Here is an 18,901-nt window from a genome sequence, read left to right on the forward strand (position 1 = left end):
GGCCTGAGGGAACCGGGAGGGCGCTGACGCTGCGAAGCCAGGCTGGAAGAGAGGTTGGGTGGGGAACGTAACTACATATCCCGTGAGCCTCCGGGGCAGGACAGGGCGAACGACATGTCCCGTGAGCCCCCGCGGCGGCAGGGTGACGCCGGGAGGCCACGTGAAGTCGGGTAAGCGTTCGCCGCCGCGGCCAAGGGGCTGAGGGCCGCCTTCTGGGGCGCCCTCTAGCGCCACCGTGAAGTGCAGCTCTGTGCGGAGTTTTCCTGGGTGCAAGCAGGCTGGACTCGACCTGTGAAGCTTGTTCGTCGCGGGTCCGGGGGAGGCACCGGACCTCTGTGGCCTCTTCGCTGGGCCGGCTGCTCTCTGGCGCTCCTCTCGTCCGACTGCCTTCGGGTCCACGCGAGGGGCCGAGGCCGCCCACCGTGGCTTCCCGGGGCTCCCTACTTTGGGTCCTTCCTAGATGACGTGGGTGGGGTGGGAAACAGCTCCGAGCGGTGACGTCACGCGAGGCGACCCCGCGTCAGGTGACAGCCTGGGGGCGGGGCGGGTCACGGAGGTGAGCGCTTCCCTCTGGGGAAGCTCTTCCCTGTTGCTGGCTGAGCAAGTGAACCGGAAGCCACAGTTGGAGTTTATGCTCCTTAGCTGCCCGGGACACTCCACTAAGTTTCTTGGCCCACGGAAGGCTTCCATTTCGTACGTATTCTCTCGGAGGTCCTTCAGCATGGTGTGTCAATTCAACCCGCCTTGTAGACGCCACAAAGTGGGAGGGCTTGCTTAAACATAGTTTGCCTGGGCGCCTGTGACTCTTGCCTTTAATCCTAACTACTTAGGAGGCTGAGATCGAAGCTTAGCGCCGGCAGGAGAATCCATGAGCCAGCGAAAAGAGCTGGAAGAGGTGTAGCTGTGGCTCAAGTGCTAGAGCGCTTGCCTGGAGCGAAAAAGTTAAGGACAGCGCCCTGGCCATGAGTTCAAGCCCCGGTACCAGCACATACACACACGCACGCACAAGCACCTAATATTTCCATTGCTGCTAAGCCCCGCCCTTTTGTGGTTTAAAGTGAAAACTCAAAGGTCTTGTAAATAGAGGCCACAGTTGGTCAGTTTAACACCCAAGTGTAACAACAGCAACAGCAGGAAATAGCTATTCGCTTCAGGACAGAGCTATATGGAAGAGAGCGTTTTTCATATTTTGAGACAAGAATCAGTCTACATTTTGTGGGTGGGGGGTGTGTGTCTTGGAGCTTGAACTCTGCCTGGGTGCTGTCCCTGAGCTCTTCAGCTCAAGGCTACCTCCCTGTCCTTGAGCCAAGCCTCACTTTCTGTTTTCTAGAGGTTAATTGGAGATAAGAGTCTCAGGTCCTTTTGTGCCCGGGCTGGCTTTGAACCTTGATCCTCAGATCAGAGCCTCTTGAGTAGCTAGGACTGCAGGCGTGAGCCACCGCGAGGGGCTTTCAGTCTGTAATTTTGAAAGTAGTTTCCATGACACTTTTCATGGGTGTTTCATTTATAAGCAAGTCATTCCAGCCTTCGACTAGTTAGGTTTTTTAAAAATATTTACTAATTACAGGCCAGGAGTTTGGCCTAGTGGTAGAGTGCTTGCCTAGCATGCACGAGGACCCTGGTTCAATTTCTTGGTACCACATACTTAAAAAAAGCCGGAAGTGGTGCTGAGGCTCAAGTGGTAGAGCTCTAGCCTTGAGAAAGTCCAAGGACAGTGCTCAGGCCCTGAGCTTAAGCCCAGGACTGGCAAATAAAACAAAACAAAACAAAAATATTTACTAATCCCTTGAGAAATCTAGAGTTGTTATAAATAACACGATCAGGCTTCATTTAGAAACATAGAAATTCTATTAAATATATATATATGTATTTTAAAAAATGGTAGTTATTGAAAAGGCAGAAAGGTTCATTTTTATCTTTTCTGTCAAGGTAAAAAGAAAATGGCATGACAGTATTTTAAGGTCTCATAAGGAGGGTCTTCTTTTGTTTCAAAATATACACATCTGGATTGTAATCACTTTTTAAAACTAGATTCCTGGGTGCTGTGGCTTATGCCTCTAATCCTAGCTACTCCGGAGGCTGAGATCTGGTTCAAAGCCAGCCCTGTCATGAAAGACCATTAAACTCTTATTTCCAATTAACCAGTAGGAGCTATTGCTCCAGGGGTAGGGCTGTAACCTTGAGCTGAAGAGCTCAGGGACAGCACCCAGGCCAAGAGTTCAAGCCCTGACCGACAACAAAACAAAACAAAACAAAACACCTTGTTTTTATTTACAAACATAATTGCTTAGTCGGAATGTATTAGTTAAACAGCAGTAACAACAACAACAACAACAAATAGTTTTTCATTTGGGGGAATTGTACTATTGTTAAGTCGTAACTAAATAGAATCTAGACTTTCATTTGCATTTAACTAGAACAGGCACACTTTCCATTAAAATGCATCTGCTTTAACTTTTGTGAATTAAACAAATTTTTAGGAAATTGTCACATAGTTCAGTGTTACATGATAAAAGTTTTACACTGTTACAAAGGAAAAGATCTCTTAGTAAAGATACTTTGAAGGAAAAGTGAATAATTATTCATCATCAACTACATAAGGAATTAGGGTTTGTATTATCCAGAAAGTTTTCTTTCAGGCGCCAGGCTTGTGTCAATTTTTGTCTGCTTTTAAACCATCATATTTTCTGTGGCTATGGATTCAGTCTGAAAAGTATTAATTCACTGCTTTTATAAATGTACTTCTTACAGAAAGAACATTTGGGAGTTGCTTGAGCTCTCTTGACACCAGGCACTGTGTAAAACTGATATATATTGAAAGAGGTTCACTACCTCCATTTTTCCACCTACATCCACCATCTCACAGAGTTCCAGATATTCAGGAAATAATATTGACTACAGGTAGGTACCATTTTTCACTGGAGTAGATTTGGAATTCACAACAGAATTAGACCAAAAAAAAAAAATAGGGCCTTGCACAATTTCTGCCCATTGCTGGTTACTGCCTCTCCCATTTTTAGGCAATTGTGCATTTTTAGCAGTAATTCAATCTTGTTTTTAACTAGGCAACATGTAAAAATAATGAAGAAATCTGTTTTTTCATTTTTATATAGGTAATACTTTAAGAAGAAACAATAATTTTTGGTGAAAAATTTTAAATTTTAAAATGAATTTCTGCTTTAAATTATAAGTTGACTCAGTTTGATTAAAATCATTCTACGTATGGATCATATTTTCTGTTGCTTTATTCTGCGTTCTGAGTAATATTTCCTGTATCTACTGCTGAGATATAGTTCAAGGTGTGAAGCTAAAAACTTGTAACAGCCACATCTGTGTTTTTATGTTGCTACCAGCTTCAAGGATAGATCATGATAAAAAAAAGCATTCTTCTCCTCCCCACATATCATATATCCAGACTCAGATATTTGCTGTCTGAGAATGATATTACAAAATTAACAAGCATATTAAAAAATTACTTCTACCAGGTGTTAATGGCACACACCTGTTATAGCTACTTCAAGAGACTGAAATCTGCGAGTGAAGTTCAAAGCCAGCCTGGGCAGAAGTTTGCCAGACTCTTCTTTTTAATTTTTCTTGTTCATTAACAAGCAAACAAACAACTAAATAAACAAATAGAAGTGACTCAACCAGTAAACCACAAGCGTTGAGCAAAAAACCCCAGGAACAACACACAGGCTTTGGGTTCAGCGCTCCAGTACTGTCAGCCCCCTCTTCCCCACCCCTCCCCCAAAAAAAGAATTGCTTCTAAAAATGAAAACTCTGATATCTGGGCATACTTTTTCCTTTCTTACATGAACAACACAGATCCCTTAATCTTCAGGTAATCTTCATATACAAGAAGGCTATCTAGGGGTAATAATCAAGGAGAGTTTTCTCCAAGGGTAATAGTTGAGAGTTTAAATCTTAATTCTCAGGTAGTCACCTTACTATAGTTTTGCCTATAAATTTCATCTGGCTTGGAATTATGCTACATATCTTTCTACTTTTTTCAAGTAATTTTCTTTCTCTATACAAATAAAGTAGCAACTTTAAACCTGACCTAAATCATGATAGTGGTGTTTAGATAGGGATTAACATTATGACCAAGTAGTTGATTGTTTTGCAAACTCAGTGATTTCCATTTGCTTTCTGAAGTACTTCAGAGGGTCAAATTGAGTTATCAGCTAATCATTAAAAATGGTTGTTTTTGTTTTGTTTTGTTTTTTGTTTGTTTGTTTTGGGGCTTGAAACCTGGGCCTGGGCTTTGTCCCTGAGCTTTTCAGCTCAAGGCTACCCTACTCCTGGAGCCACAGCATCGCTTCCAGTTTTCTGGTGGTTAATTGGAGATAAGAGTCTCAGGGACTTTGGTGCCCTGCCTCGCCGGGCTGGGGCAGCTGGCTTTAAATGTGATCCTCAGATCTCAGCCTCCTGAGTAGCTAGGATTACAGGCATGAGCCACCCGACCTGGCTTAAAAATGTATTATTTTTGTGTGCCAGTCCTAGGGTATGAACTCAAGGCCTAGGCACTGACCTTGAGCTTTTTTGTTCAAGGCTAGTGCTCTACCACTTTAGCTACAGCTTTAGTTCTGTCTTGGTAGTTAATTGTAACGAAAGTCTCAAGACTTTCCTGTCTGGGCTGGCTTTGAACCTCAGTCAGTCTCTAGGATTACAGGGGTGAACCCTAAGTTGCATGGCAAAAAATACATTTTGATGATAGAGCTCTAGTTAATTTTGTCTATGTCGCTTAGAAGTTCAGTGATGGTTATTGCTATAACTAGAAAGTTTTCCACTCCCAAATAACATACAATAAAAGAATGCAAAATAGTAGAATTAACCTTGTCTTTCTAGTAATAAGTAATATTCATCTCTAGATACCTGATAAAACTGGGAGAAAGATCTGAATGTATAGCTTTATCAAATTCCTTATGAAATATGCTTGTAATAAAGGTTTAATTTTGATACTTCACGATAATTGTGCTTTGTAATTGTTTGCTATTTAAGTTGTATTGCAATTTGATGGTAACAGTATTAAGGAAATATATATATTAGAAAATCTTGGAATTGATGAGTTTAAAATATTTTCAACACTAAAATTTCATTTCAGTAAGCTTAGGTGGAGAAAGTGAGATGAAAATGGTAGTTTAGGGACAGGAAGAATAATAGTCATATTAATTGTCAAAGGAGGGTTGATTCCTGCACATTTGAAGGTTGGATTATGATAGATATGAAATTACTGTTATTTATAGCCATAAATTATAGACTTGTATCTTTCACAGCTAATCTTTTACTGGACATACAGGCTAAACTTAAAGAAAATGAATGTAGGAGAAACCAGAAGAAGAATCAAACAGTAACAGAGAATGTAGTTGGGATTGATAGAACAAGAAGGAAAATTCCTACACTTTTCATTAAATGAGGAGCAACTCTCTGAGCCTTCACAGTTGTATTCTTTTGCCGTTTAACATATGAATTCATTGATTGAATTGATACTTATTGCTGATATTTCCTAAAATTTAAAAATTCACAGAGAATTAGAGGATAGTAGGAAAATCTGGAAAGACTAAGTTGAGAATCTGTTGATCAATTATTTATTTTAAATGATAGCATATGTACTACCGTGTCCATAACTTTGGGGAATACATGTCATAATGCACTGAGACATAATTAAATTTTGCAATATTGAGTTATAAATTATTTTTGGAACATGTATGACTAAGATGTCACCACTTTAACATCAAATATTGCATCATAGAATTCAAAGGCATACATTCTCTTTGGCCTTGACACCGATCAATTATTCCCTTAAGATTACTCATAAGGAATAATCACCTTTCAACTTTTCTCTCTTAACTTCCAAAACTGAACTGGTATCTGAATATGGTCAATATTGCAAAAGCAATTACATTTTTCCATTTCTCACCAATCCTCTTTTTGGAATAATCCACACTTTCAGTTTGCAAAAGTGCTATCTTTGATATCTGGACACTTTGATATACTCTTTTTTTTTTTTTTTGCCGTTCCTGGGGCCTAAACTCATAGTCTGGGCTCTGTCCTTGAGATTTCTCAAGGCTAGTGCTTTACCATTTGAGCTACAGCAACACTTCCTGTTTTCTCTGGATATATGATACCAAGTAATAGAACCCAGGGCTTTGTGCATGCTAGGCAAGCACTCTATTATTAGTCCACATTCCCAGTCTAATGTACTTTTAAAATATAATAAATGATGTTTTCTGATACTGTTTTAGATAATAAATTTTAAAGATCAGGAAAAAGCTATTACTACATAAAAGCACATTGAGAAAATCATTGGGGTGTTAAGTTTTGAAACTGAGTTGATTGTTCAAGACTAAATAAAAGGAGAAGATAATATAGAAAGTGGATTAGAATACTTAGCACTTTTCCATGTCTTTAAAATATGAAAGAAAATCTCAGGTATATATGTGGTTTTAGGGAATAGCTAGAGGTAATTGAAAGTCAAGAAAAGAGAAGAAACAAATATGGAACTTAAGGTTTATAAAAGGGATTTCTAACAAAGAATGCTAAGCTAGGAAATAGGATGCCTCTTAGGGTACTCTTTTGCTTCTGACAAAAGAGAATTAGAGACTTCACAGTTGTACAAACTGGATATATAAAACCGATTTGGAAAAAATGAAGTTTTAAAAAGGGAAATCTGTGTTTAGTATAGCAAACAGGCTAGAAAGGAAGACTCAAGCCCTTCCCAACTTATTAACTGGGATTCATCATAGGAGAAGTTTTAAAGACAATTTCTCAGCCAGGGCCAGTAGAAAACCAGTTTTCTATTTCTAAGCCATTATAGCTTTCCAAGCAGATAACTGACCTCCCTAAAAACCAGTGGGAACCAGCAACACAAGTTGAGAAAGGATCTCAAATTCAGACACGAAGATGCTTGGGTGAAGAGCACAAATTATAAGCTAGAGTTGTCTTGCTGGTAAATGACTGCCAGTGAATTGGAGTGGAAGATGCACATACATTCAGCCAACTTGCCTTTGATAATGATGGCAAAAACATTTGTTGCCCAAAAGACAGCTTTTAAATAAATGGTCATGGCAAAATTGAATAGCTATCCAGAGAGACAAAAACTAGTTCCTTCAATGTCGCTGCCTGCCGCAGACTGGGAATGATCACAGACTCAAATCACTGCAAGCAGAGGTCTTTTATTTCCCTCTCCTCTCTTCTCTGCCTCTCTCTTTTCTCCTTCTCTCTTCTCCCTCCTCCATCTTTTCTCCCTTCTTCCCCATTCCCCGGAAACCCCACACTATTTATATCCTTAAGCAGCCAATAAAGGTCATCTGCAAAGCAGCAAACAAACCTGGAAGAAATCTAGTGATCCACTATCCACAAACACGGAAGAAACAAATAAAAAAATGCAAAGAAACTTCCTGGTCAGCAAGTACTGACTCATTAGCGAGCTGCCAGATGCCATCTTATAATCTTACTTCCTCAGGAGGCTGAAAGCAATGGTCTCCAACATCTCCCCCTTTTTTACTTTAGAAAAGAAAAGAAAGGAAAAAAAAGGAGACGACCTAGGATATGTGGGGCTACCATCATATCAGATCGATTGTGCCTGTCTTAAGCGTCTCCAAGCTCGTTAGTCTTCTTACCTGTCATGGGATCATCAAGTACTTTTTACTTGGCTCCTGTCTTAGATTGATAGGCTAACAACTGGGACTTACCCATCTCTGACTACCAGCTGCCCATTTAAGCAAGCCAGACCTGAGGGGAGGCACCTGTGATCATTCCCAGTCTGCCTCTGAAGTGACATGCCGTTGTGGTGGGCAGCGACAGGTGGTGGCCCGTACGGGGACGTTATTTTAGCATGGTGGGTAAGTACTGAGAAACCTCACGGAGGGAGAGGCAATAATCATTCCCAGTCCACCTCCAAAGCGCAGGTCACTTTGGCACGGTGGGGAAACTGAGGAACCTCGCGGAAGTCTCTGGCCAGAGTGGAAAGGGCGAGGCAATAAGGGGTTCGGTAAAGAACTGGGATTAATGGGTTCAGTAAAGAACCGGGAATAGTGGTTTCAGGAGTCTGCTCTTTCTTCACGCAATAAACCCTCTTCTCCTGAACTGCTCGGAGTAAACCGTCTTCTCCTGAACTGCTTGGAGTTTCCTTTCGGCAGCCCTTACAACAAGTAAACTAGTTATTTAAGTTGGATGCTCAAGAAAAATCCTAAGAAGATAAATTGCATTCATTTTGTATTGGCTCTTGTATATTTTTATTTTTATATTACTACAAACATATAGTAGTCTAAAAAGGAAACAAACATTTATTATATCTTGAGTGAATTAGGCACTGAAATATACGTATGTGTGTGTATGTTTGTGTGTGTACATAATATATATGTGTGTGTGTGTGTGTGTGTGTGTGTGTGGAAAGCTACCTGGTGAATGAAGCAGTATGACCATCAGTATGGGCTTGGATTGGCTCAAGGGTATGGGGTTTGCCTAGAATGTGTATGGCCCTAGGTTCAACACCTAGTAATACACACATACCACCTCCAGAACCCAATGCAGTACATCATACCTATAATCCTGGCTACCTAGAAATACTAAAAAGGAGTATAATGATTTGAGACCTGCCCAGACAAAAAGTTAGCAAGACCCCCATCTCATTCAACAAGCTGAATTGCATCTATCATCTCAACTATATGGAATATAGGACTATCAGAACAGGCAAGCCTGAGCAAACTCTGAGACACTTTATAAAATGAAGCCAAAAAACAGTTTTGGGAAAACAGCTCAATGTGATAGAGCACCTGTTTAATATGAGGTCCTAAGTTCACATAAAGAAAATAAAAGATGATGTTGATATGACTTAACTAACTTGCTTTAATTATGATACCTCATATGGTATGAAGTAAGAATTTAGCCTTGAACTAGGATGACACTCCACAGATACACATACACACACACATATCTTGTTTTGTAAAATTATCTTTTGTATTAGCCATGCTGATCTATAAAAAAGTTTGTATTTTTTCTATCATTCAAATACCTATTCAATGAGCAGTTGACACTATTAGGTCTTATCAAGACAGATGAGAACTTTGTTTTGTTTATTTCTCTTATCGTGTAGAGTGCTTTATTATAATTTAGTATTATAAATTAATGTAAATTATAATAAAGTATGTCAAGATGAATATAGAGGAAATATAGACTTCTATGGACAGAACCTCCCAAAGATGCTTCAAATTATCCTAAAGTGCCTTGACACCATGTACATGAAAGTCTCAAATGTATACTACATGGTTCTCTATATTTAGCTCATAATGATATTTATCATTACTAGGGAGAGAGATCTTGTCTTTGACTTTGTGTTATGCCTGTCTCACAGAATACCCTCAGGAAATATTTCTAGGGCTGGGAGTTTGGCTTACTGGTAGAGTGCTTGCCTAGTAGTCACCAAGGGGGTTCTAGCCAGAAGTGGTGCTATGGCTCAAGTAGTAGAGCATTGTCCTTGGGCACTTTTTGCTCAAGGCTAGCTCTCTACCACTTGAGCCACCACACCATTTATGGCTTTTTCTGTGTATGTAGTACCAAGGAATTGAACCTAGGGCTTCATGCATGCAAGTCAAGCACTCTACCACTAGGCCACACTCCTTGCCCAAGTATATTTCTTTTTCTTTTTTTTTTTGCCAGTCCTGGGCTTGGGCTCAGGGCTTGAGCACTGTCCTTGGACTTTCTCAAGGCTAGCACTCTACCACTTGAGCCTCAGCACCACTTCCGGCTTTTTGCTATGTATGTGGGGTACCGAGGAATTGAACCTGGGTCTTCGTAAAATGCTAGGTAAGCACTCTACCACTAGGCCAAACTCTCGGCCCAAGTGCATTTATTTTTGAGCAGTGTCACCCTCTACCTCACTCTCTCCCAGTTTTCCCCTCCTGCCCCACCCACAAGTTGTACAGTTCACTTACAACATAGTGTCTAGTGAGTATTGCTGCTGCATTTGTTCACCCTTTGTCCCACCCTTTATGTGATTCCATTAACTTCCCTGAAACAGATTAAGTTACAAACAAGACAAATAAAACAAAAGCAGCAACAAAGGGGAAAAACCTCTTGTATCCATTTCTTGGAATTCATTTTGGTAACTGAATGCCTAGAGATCTGTATAATTTTTTGTTTCCCAGTACACATTTTTTCTGTAGCAAAACTTGGAGAACCAGGATTTTGATTACTTTGTAGCTCAAGTAATGTATCAAAAAAGTTCCTTAGGAGATAGCTTTCTCTTAAGGTGTTGTGAAAAATAAATTGTATAGTAGAGTATTCCTAAACATTTGCCAAATTTATGAAGTGAATCAATTTTTTTTAATATACTGGGATCCCCTCCTGTTCTGAGCATATGTTTTTTTTCTAGCTTGCTCTTTACTTTGCACTCCTACCCTTCACTGAAACAAGCATAAACAACTACTGAAAGCATTCTCTAAAATTCTTGTCATCCTTTCCTTGCCCTTTCAGCTTTAACCAGTCAGGAATCCAGCTCCATAATGAAGCTGGAATTGTTTTTGCCAGGTTACCAGTGACTTCCATGTTCAATTCCAGTACTCCAATTCTAATTTTTCTGTTCTTATTGAAGTCCTAAGCACCATCCACCACAATCAACCACCCCATCTTTCTGTGAACATAAATGTCATCAACTTTGGTCTGAATGTTTAGGCTGAAAATGTACTAGTCAGATTTGATTTATCTCTTTTCCTTATTTCCTTATTTTTCCCATCAGAGAACTTTGCGAATTCTACCTAGCAATTCTCTTATTTCAGAGCCCTGTTTCCACCCCAGATATAAACCTGTGAAATCTCTTCCCACAATAATATAATATATTTTTAGAATATTTGTTGGACTATTCCATATATATGTATATATACATAAATACATATGTATTCATAGTTCTACTTCTGAGCCACACATCCAGATATATGTATTTTCTTAAATGTAATCATTGTCTTCAAATAGTTATAGCAAGCATTTTCAGTTTATCATGTCTATTTATGTGCATACTACATACTCATCTAGTTTAAGAGTTGGAGTTGTTTTGTTTTTGTTGGTTTTTGTTTTTGTACCAGTCCTGGGGCTTCAAGGCTAGGCCTCTGTCCCTGAGCTTTTATGCTCAATGCTAGTGTTCTACCACTTGAGATACAGCTGCCCCTCTGGCTTTTTGATGGTTAATTGGAGATAAGAGTGTCATGGACTTGCCTGCTCAGGCTGGCTTAGAATAAGATCCTCAGATCTCAGCCTCCTGAGTAGCTAGGATTACAGATGTAAGCCACAAGTGCCTTGCTCCTAGTTCAATTTCTACAAATGGACATTGAGTATTTTTACTGTCTTCAACCACTATTCCTTTCTTTATTCATTTTCTCCTTCATTGTAGGCCCACCTCCTCAGTTCAAGATATGTTTCAGCTTCTTATACTTTTTGTTGAATTTTCTATTAGTTGTTCAAAGGAGTCACCCTAGGAAATTATACTACTTAGTATATCATCCTTTTGTCAATTTGATCATGTATCTATTCATAATCTTGTGTATGTTTCCAGATATATCTGAATTTGACATATAAGAGAAAATATGTGCCCTTTGTCTCTCTGAGTCTGCTTTATTATCCACAGTCTAATTTTTCTAGGTCAATCTTCCCTGCAAATAACAATATTATTATTCCTGGTAGATGAATAAAATTCCATTTTATGTTTCTGTATCTACATGTTACACAATAAATTTTTATTTGTTTGCAAATGACATGATTTTGTATGTAGGAACTCTAAAGAATTTCTACCAAAAGGATGTCCACCAAAATGAGGATAATAAATGTGCTCAGTAAGGTTGTAAGATACACAATCAATTTACAATGACTTATATGTAAATTAACAGTTAAATCTTTGTAAATAGAAACTAGGAAAATTTCAATTCTCCCGTCCTGCGGGTTCAGTTATTCGTCAGGCTCGAGGAGGCACCTCCTAAGAGAAGAAAACCAGTGGGGGAAAGAGAGGAAGGAGACCAGGCGCATAAAGAAAGACAGAGACAATCTGAGTCGCGTTAAGGTCTCATTTATTAAAAGTAAAGCAGGGTTTATATACCCTGAGTGTAAGGAAGGGAGTATAGAGGGGGGGATGGAGAGTTTTTGCGATAACAAGAATGGGAAATCTCAAGGTTAGGGGTGGGTCAGGCTATTCTTTTGGCCGTTGTGCTAACCCAAGCGACACAACCTGCGGTTATTCCAAGAAGTATTTTGTGCAGATGACTCAACCAGGTGCAGTTTGCTCAAGGCTAGAGGGTCTTTGCTTTGTTCCGTTTAACTCCTTGGTCTCTGACATTCAATGACATTTACATAAAAGAAATAAAATACAGAAGTTCAAACACCATATTGTGAGATAAGATGATGATAGAATGATATTCCTTGTCATTCTTCCTTGCTGGCACATCTTATTGAAAAACTATTCTTTATGTGTGTGTGTGCTTGTGTGAGTATGTGTCAGTCATGGGGCGTGAACTCTGGGTCTGGGTGCTGTCTCTGAACTCTGCAACTCAAGGCTACCTTCCTAGCCCTCAAGCCACAGTATTTCCCATTTTCTAGTAGTTAATTGGAAATAAGAATCTTAAAGTCTTTAGTGTTAGTGCCCGGGCTGGCTTTGAACTGTGATCCTCAGATCTCAACTTCCAGACTAGCTAGGATTACAGGCATGAGCCCCCACAACTGGGCTATTCCTCTATTCTTATTTGCGCCTCCTCCTATTTTTTTCATTATATCTCTTAATCTTTCAACTATTCTTTAGCTAATTCCTTGTAGATTTGCTAAGAAAATTAATGGTAATAATTAAGTAGCTTTGATCCTGTCAACAACTAGTCATTGTACCAGTAATTGTAGATAACATGTGTTTTCTGGGTTAGGTCTAGGCCAGCAAAGAAACTGCTTAAGTAACCAGTAGGTAGCAGATGCATCTAAATCCATGTAGACACTACTAACAACCACAATTTCACCTTATAGTTAAGCCCTAGCCTATATTAGCTTTAGTATTGCATTAGTAATATCTTATATTTAATATTTTAGAGTATTCTTAACAGTGCCCATCAATTTACAGTGTTTTGCTGAAATTAACAAGTAACATTAATTGTCCCAATATGGTAGATGCAAGGGTAAGGCCAAATCTAGATCTTACATTGAAAAGCAAGTTAACACTCTGGAGACATTATAAAATTTGTCATCTGATTTTAAATTGCAATAAGCCTTTCATCCTCACTATTCTGATGCTTATAGTACCAACTAAAAAGTCCTCATGATCAATATGCTTGTTGTCATTACTGGTCCAATGTTATCTGGAATGCAGTAGTAGCTTCTGATTTTAACCAAATCCCTGCCTAACTTTCTTATTACAGGATTATCTATAAAGGGATTTAAAAAAAATTTCTTCCCTGGCAAACATTTATGCAGGTCTTGATGTAACAATGATAATGCAGCTTCTGAGAAGTTGGAAGACCAGAAACCAGACCTCTTACCCATTTCTATCCAGGAGGGATGGCAGGAGTTGATGTAGAAAGGGAATCAAAGAGATCCTATTCTGTTTTATTAATTGGAACCAAGTGGCTGCACAATGGGGTCTCATTTTGTGTCATTACAATTTTTTGTTTATTTTTATTGTAAAGTTGATATACAGAGGGCTTACAGTTACATAGGTTAGGTAATGAATACATTTTTATTTGAACAGTGTGATCTCTTTCCTCATTTTTCTGCAAGGTTTTCCCTTCCAGCCTTCCTCCCCCGACAAGTTGTACAGTTCACTTTTAGCATAGTGTATAGTATCCTACCATCCTGTGTTCTTCCTCACCCTCCTCTAAATAAGTAAATTTACAAACAAAAAATCCAAAACAGTGGTAAAAGAGGAAAAACCAACAAGACAGACAAAAAACCCACAATAAGGAAAATTAAAAAAAAAAAAAACTTTTGTTTCCATCTCTTGAAGCTCATTTTGATAAGCATCATTTTATATGGTCACATGTACATATCTATTTTGCCTTTGTGATCCTCTTCTAATAATATACTCCTTTGGTCTCATGGTGTGAATGTTTAGAGTCTTGTTTAACATGTCCAAGTGAATGTTTTTTTGTCTTTTACCATTCATGTGTTTTCTAAAATACTTAAAAAATAAACCAAAGATGTGAATGATCTCTGTAATAAAACTTTAAAAATCTGAAACAAGAAATTAAAACGGATTTAAGGAAATGGAAAAACCTTCCATGCTCCTGATTGTAAGGATTAACATCGTGAAAATAGTAGTACTGCCCAACGCTAAAATTTTAATACAATACCCATTAAAATCCAAATGGCTTTATTCAATAATATAGAAAATAGAAGACCCCCAGATAACAAAAACAATCTTTAGCAGGAACAATAGTGCTGGATTCCTCCGATATCAAACTTCAATACCAAACTTCAATCGCTATTAAAAAAACATATAAAAACAGTGTGGTACTGGCACAAGAGGCCTGAGGATCAACCCAAAAATGAACCTAGAGACCTACAGCTACCAAATATTTGATAAAGGAGCCTAAAATCCATGATAGAAGGAGAAAGACAGCCTGTCAACAAATGGTGCTAGCAGAATTGGCTATAAAGGTGCAAAAAAAAAATAAGGTAGACCATTATCTATCATCCTGCACTCAAATCAATTCCAAATGGATCAAAGAATTCAAAGTAAGGCCAGGTATCATGAAAACATTACAAAAAGGGAAAAGGGAAACATCAGGGTTCTTAAGCACACATCAGAATTTCCTAAGTAAAGACCCAGAATGAAAAAAAAATCAAAGATCGGATGAATGGAATTGCATGAAATTGATGAGTTTCTGCATCACAAAGGATGTAGGTAGCAAAATTAAATAGAAAGCCCATAAAATAACTGAAGACCTTTACTAGCTATGAATCAGGTAATGGCCTCATATCTAAAATATACTTAGAGCTCAAAAATTTAAATCTCCCAAAAAATAAATTTTCAAGGAAACAAAAGACATTTCATTTTCTCTGGATTTCTTAGAACATTTGCCATACATGTTAATAATTATTGACATTTTTTGTGGTACTATGACTGATGAATCTACTGAAAACTTGTGTATTTTAGTTGTAGGTATGGATTAATTTGCCATTTTTGAAGATTTTTACCTGTGTAAAATGGGCACTTGGCTTATTCTAACCTGTTTTTTCTTGCTACTTTATATATCAAAATAATCCTACCAGAAGAAATGCTGAGTTGATTTGTGATGGATTTTTTTATTCATCCTTTTTGATATATGATATTACATGATTAATGAACTCTAAATGTGGAGCTCTTAAAGTGGACAATCTATCAAAAGCCTCAAACTGCATGCTCTGTGCTACTTCTTGTCAGGTCACTAATTCCATCATGAGGTCTGAACCCTAATTAGCTCCCACAGGCTCAGGACCAAATATAATCATATTGGACTTGAAGCAGGGAGGAGGATACAAGCATTTAGTCCATAGTGAATAATAATAATAAAACACAATTTGTGTCATTATTTCATCCACCACTAAAATAGAGGAACATTTGAAGTATTAAACTGACATAATACTGTCCTGAATGTATGTTTTGGAAGATGCATTAACTGAAAGGGAATCAGAGCTTAAAATTTGGAAATTTGTCAGCCTTTCCATAACTAAGAAATGAGAAAAAATAAATTGTGGAGACATTACAGGGTGGCCAATCACTCATATAATAATAATAATAATAATAATAATAATAATAATAATAGATAAGTGATTAGAAGAGAAATCAGGATCTATTCACCAAGGCAATATAGTATGATACTGAAGTCAATTCATATATGATATTTTTGAAATATATAGTCCTTGCTGTTGCCCAATCAATCACTACAAAACTTTTTATTTTTATTTTGTTGTAAAGTTGGTGCCCAAAGAGGTTACAGTTACATAAGTAAGGTCATGAGTACATTTTTGAACAATATTATCCTTCCCTTATTTTGAGCTAGCACCCTTCTTCCCCCTAGTCCAGTTCCCTCTCTGATAGTTTGAACATAGTGTCTAATGAGTATTGCTTTTGCATTGGTTCACTCAAAGGGTACAAGAAGTAAAACAAACAAAACAGGGAATTGACAAAGAAATAAAAAATAATAATTGCCAACAGTACACAGCACACATGTGCATGCGCACGCGCGCGCGCGCACACACACACACACACACACACACACACACACACACTTCATTTCTATTTCTTGGAATTGATTTCAATAGCATTATTTTAAATAGTCATGTGCACATAACTATCCTAGGTATATTCTAGTTATTACAAATGAGGGATACCATGGAGCCTGTATGTCCATGAGTCTGGCTTGCTTTTATTAATATAATTTTTTCCAAATGTATCCATCTCTATGAATGGGGTAATGCCATTCTTTCTGATGGCAGCTTAGAATTCCATTTTGTATATATACCACATTTGCTTTTTTTTTTTTTTCGGTCAGTTGTGGGGCTTGAACTGTCCCTGAGCTCTTCATCTCAAGGCTATCACTCCACCACTTAAGCCATAGCACCACTTCTGGTTTTCTGGGGGTTAGTTGGAGATAAGAGTCTCATGAACTTTCCTGCCTTGCTTTGTACCTTGATCCTCAGATCTCAGCCTCCTGAGTAGGATTACATGCATGAGCCACAAGCACCTAGCTTCCATATTTTATTTATGGTAAATAAGGCTGCATTGTACATGGTTGTATTGATAGCTTCAGTTTGGCTTTGTCTGTGGTCTTTTAAATAAATGCCCAGGGTGGGATTGCTGAGGCATAAGCAAGCTCTGTGTTTAGCCTTTTGAGGAGCCTCCATACTGCTTTCCAGAGTGGTTGAACAAAATTTATATTCCTACAACAGTGTAATAGTGTTCCCTTTTGACCACAGCCCTGCCAGCATGTTATTTTTAGTTTTCTTGATAATGGCATTCTAACGGAGGTAAAGTGGAATCTCAGTATTATTTTCATTTGCACTTCTTTTATGGCCAGATACATTGAATATTTCTTCATGTGTCTATTGGCCATTCCTAATTCTTCAGAGAGGTTTTAGTGTAAGTCTGTAATCTATTTGCTAATGAGGTTGTTGTTGTTATTGTTTTTGAGGATTCGTTTTGCAGGAAATTAAGTTTCTGAGCTGTAAGGCTATTTTAGGTATGAAGCCCTGTGTATTGTATAGCTGGTAAAGATCTCCCATTCTGTGTGTCTTCTACTTAGCTTGCTAGCCATGTCCTTTTCCATGAAGAAACTACAAGTTAATGCAATCCCATTCGTCTTTCTTTTAGTTTTTTTTTGTGTTTCTGTATCTTTACGTAGGAAGTTTCCTCCTGTGCCAAGAAACCCTAGTGTTTCCCCTATGCCTCCTGTAATATTTTCAGGGTATCTGATCTTACATTGAGGCTTTGATCCATTTGGAGGTAATTGAGTTTTGTTCATGTGTGTAGCCAATTTTACCAGCAACATTTCTAGACAAGGCTGTCTTTCTTCCATTCTGTTGTTTGGCTCTCTTTTTAAGTGGCCATACATCTGTGGAATCATTTCTCCTCCTGCAATTCTATTCCATTGGTCCTCAGGCCTATTCATATACCAATACCAACCTATTTTTATGAGTACAGCTTTATAATAAGATTTGAAGTTTGATATTAATATTTCTCACTGTTCTTCCTGCTAAGGATTGTTTTTTACTATTCAGAGTCTTTATTATTACATATGAAATGAATTTTTGAATTTCTTCTGTTTCATTGCATTGAATTTGTAGATGGCCATTTTCATGAGGTTAATTCTGCCAGTTGAGGCACATGGGAAGTTTTACATTTTTTTTAAGTATGCTTTGTTTTCATATTTCAGGTTTTTAAAGTTTTCATCGTAGATGTCTTTCACCTCTTGGTTAAGTTAATTCCTGGTGTTTTTTTTTTCTTGGTATTCCTAAAGCAGTTACTTTCTTGATTTTAGCCTTGCTCATCTCATTTTTGACATACAGAAAAACTACTGATTTTTGTGGGTTAATTTTATACCCTGCTACTTTGCCAAAGTTTTAGGTCAGCTCAAATAAGTTGGGAGATGAGTCTATGAGTTTTTTGGGGTTTTTTTTTGTTTGTTTTGTTTTTTTGCCAGTCCTGGGCTTGGGCTCAGGGCCTGAGCATTGTTCTTCGGTTTTCTCAAGGCTAGCATTCTACCACTTGAGCCACAGCACCACTTCCGGCTTTTTCTATGCATGTGATACCTAGGAATCGATCCTGGGTCTTCAGGAATGCTAGGCAAGCATTCTACCACTAGGCTGAGTCTATGGGTTTTTTTAAATACAGAATCATCTTAACTGCAGAAGGAGAATTTTACTTTTTTGCCTTTTTGGATCTCCATTATGTTTGACTCTTCCTTACTGCTCCGGCTAGAAATTCCAATACTATATTAAAGAGGAGTCAAGAGACTGGATATCGTTGACTTGTTCTTGATTTTAGAGGAAATAGTTTCAACTTTTTACCATCAAGAATAATGATGACTATAGATTTGTTATAATCTTTTATTATATTGAAGAAAGTTTCATGAATTCTTAGTTTCTCCAGAGTTTTCATCATAAAGGGGTATTGGATCTTGTTAAATGCTCTTTCTTCCTCTATTAAGATAATCATGTTATTCTTATCATTGTTCCTATTGCTGTGTTGAATTACATTAATTCACTTGCATATATAAAACCAGATTTATATCTCAAAATGAATCCCGCTGGATATATTAATTTTTTGAATAGCTGTTGAAGTCACTTAGTGAGAATTTTATTGGGAAATTTTGATCAATGTTCATCAAAGAAATGGCTATACAGTTCTCTTTCTTTGATCAGTCTCTATCTGGTTTAGGGATGAGGGTTATGCTGTCTT

The 18,901-nt window shown here is 38.0% G+C and overlaps 1 protein-coding gene across 2 annotated transcripts in view; it reads left to right on the top strand.

Moving 5' to 3' along the window:
• Positions 1-81: 81 nt before the first annotated feature.
• Zcwpw2 (zinc finger CW-type and PWWP domain containing 2) overlaps positions 82-18,901 on the top strand; it is a 116,552-nt gene continuing 97,732 nt past the window's right edge. The window contains exons 1-2 of one of the 2 annotated variants that reach the window (XM_090351789.1): positions 82-170; positions 2,752-2,901. The gene's annotated coding sequence lies outside the window, so the exon portion shown is untranslated. Of the gene's footprint in view, positions 171-1,220; positions 2,902-18,901 lie in introns of those variants that run through there. The other variant, XM_090351788.1, reaches the window with a different exon arrangement.

This window comes from Megascapheus bottae, chromosome 18 (assembly GCF_031878675.1).
Source record: "Megascapheus bottae isolate mThoBot1 chromosome 18, mThoBot2.hap1, whole genome shotgun sequence".
Taxonomy (NCBI): domain Eukaryota; kingdom Metazoa; phylum Chordata; class Mammalia; order Rodentia; family Geomyidae; genus Megascapheus; species Megascapheus bottae.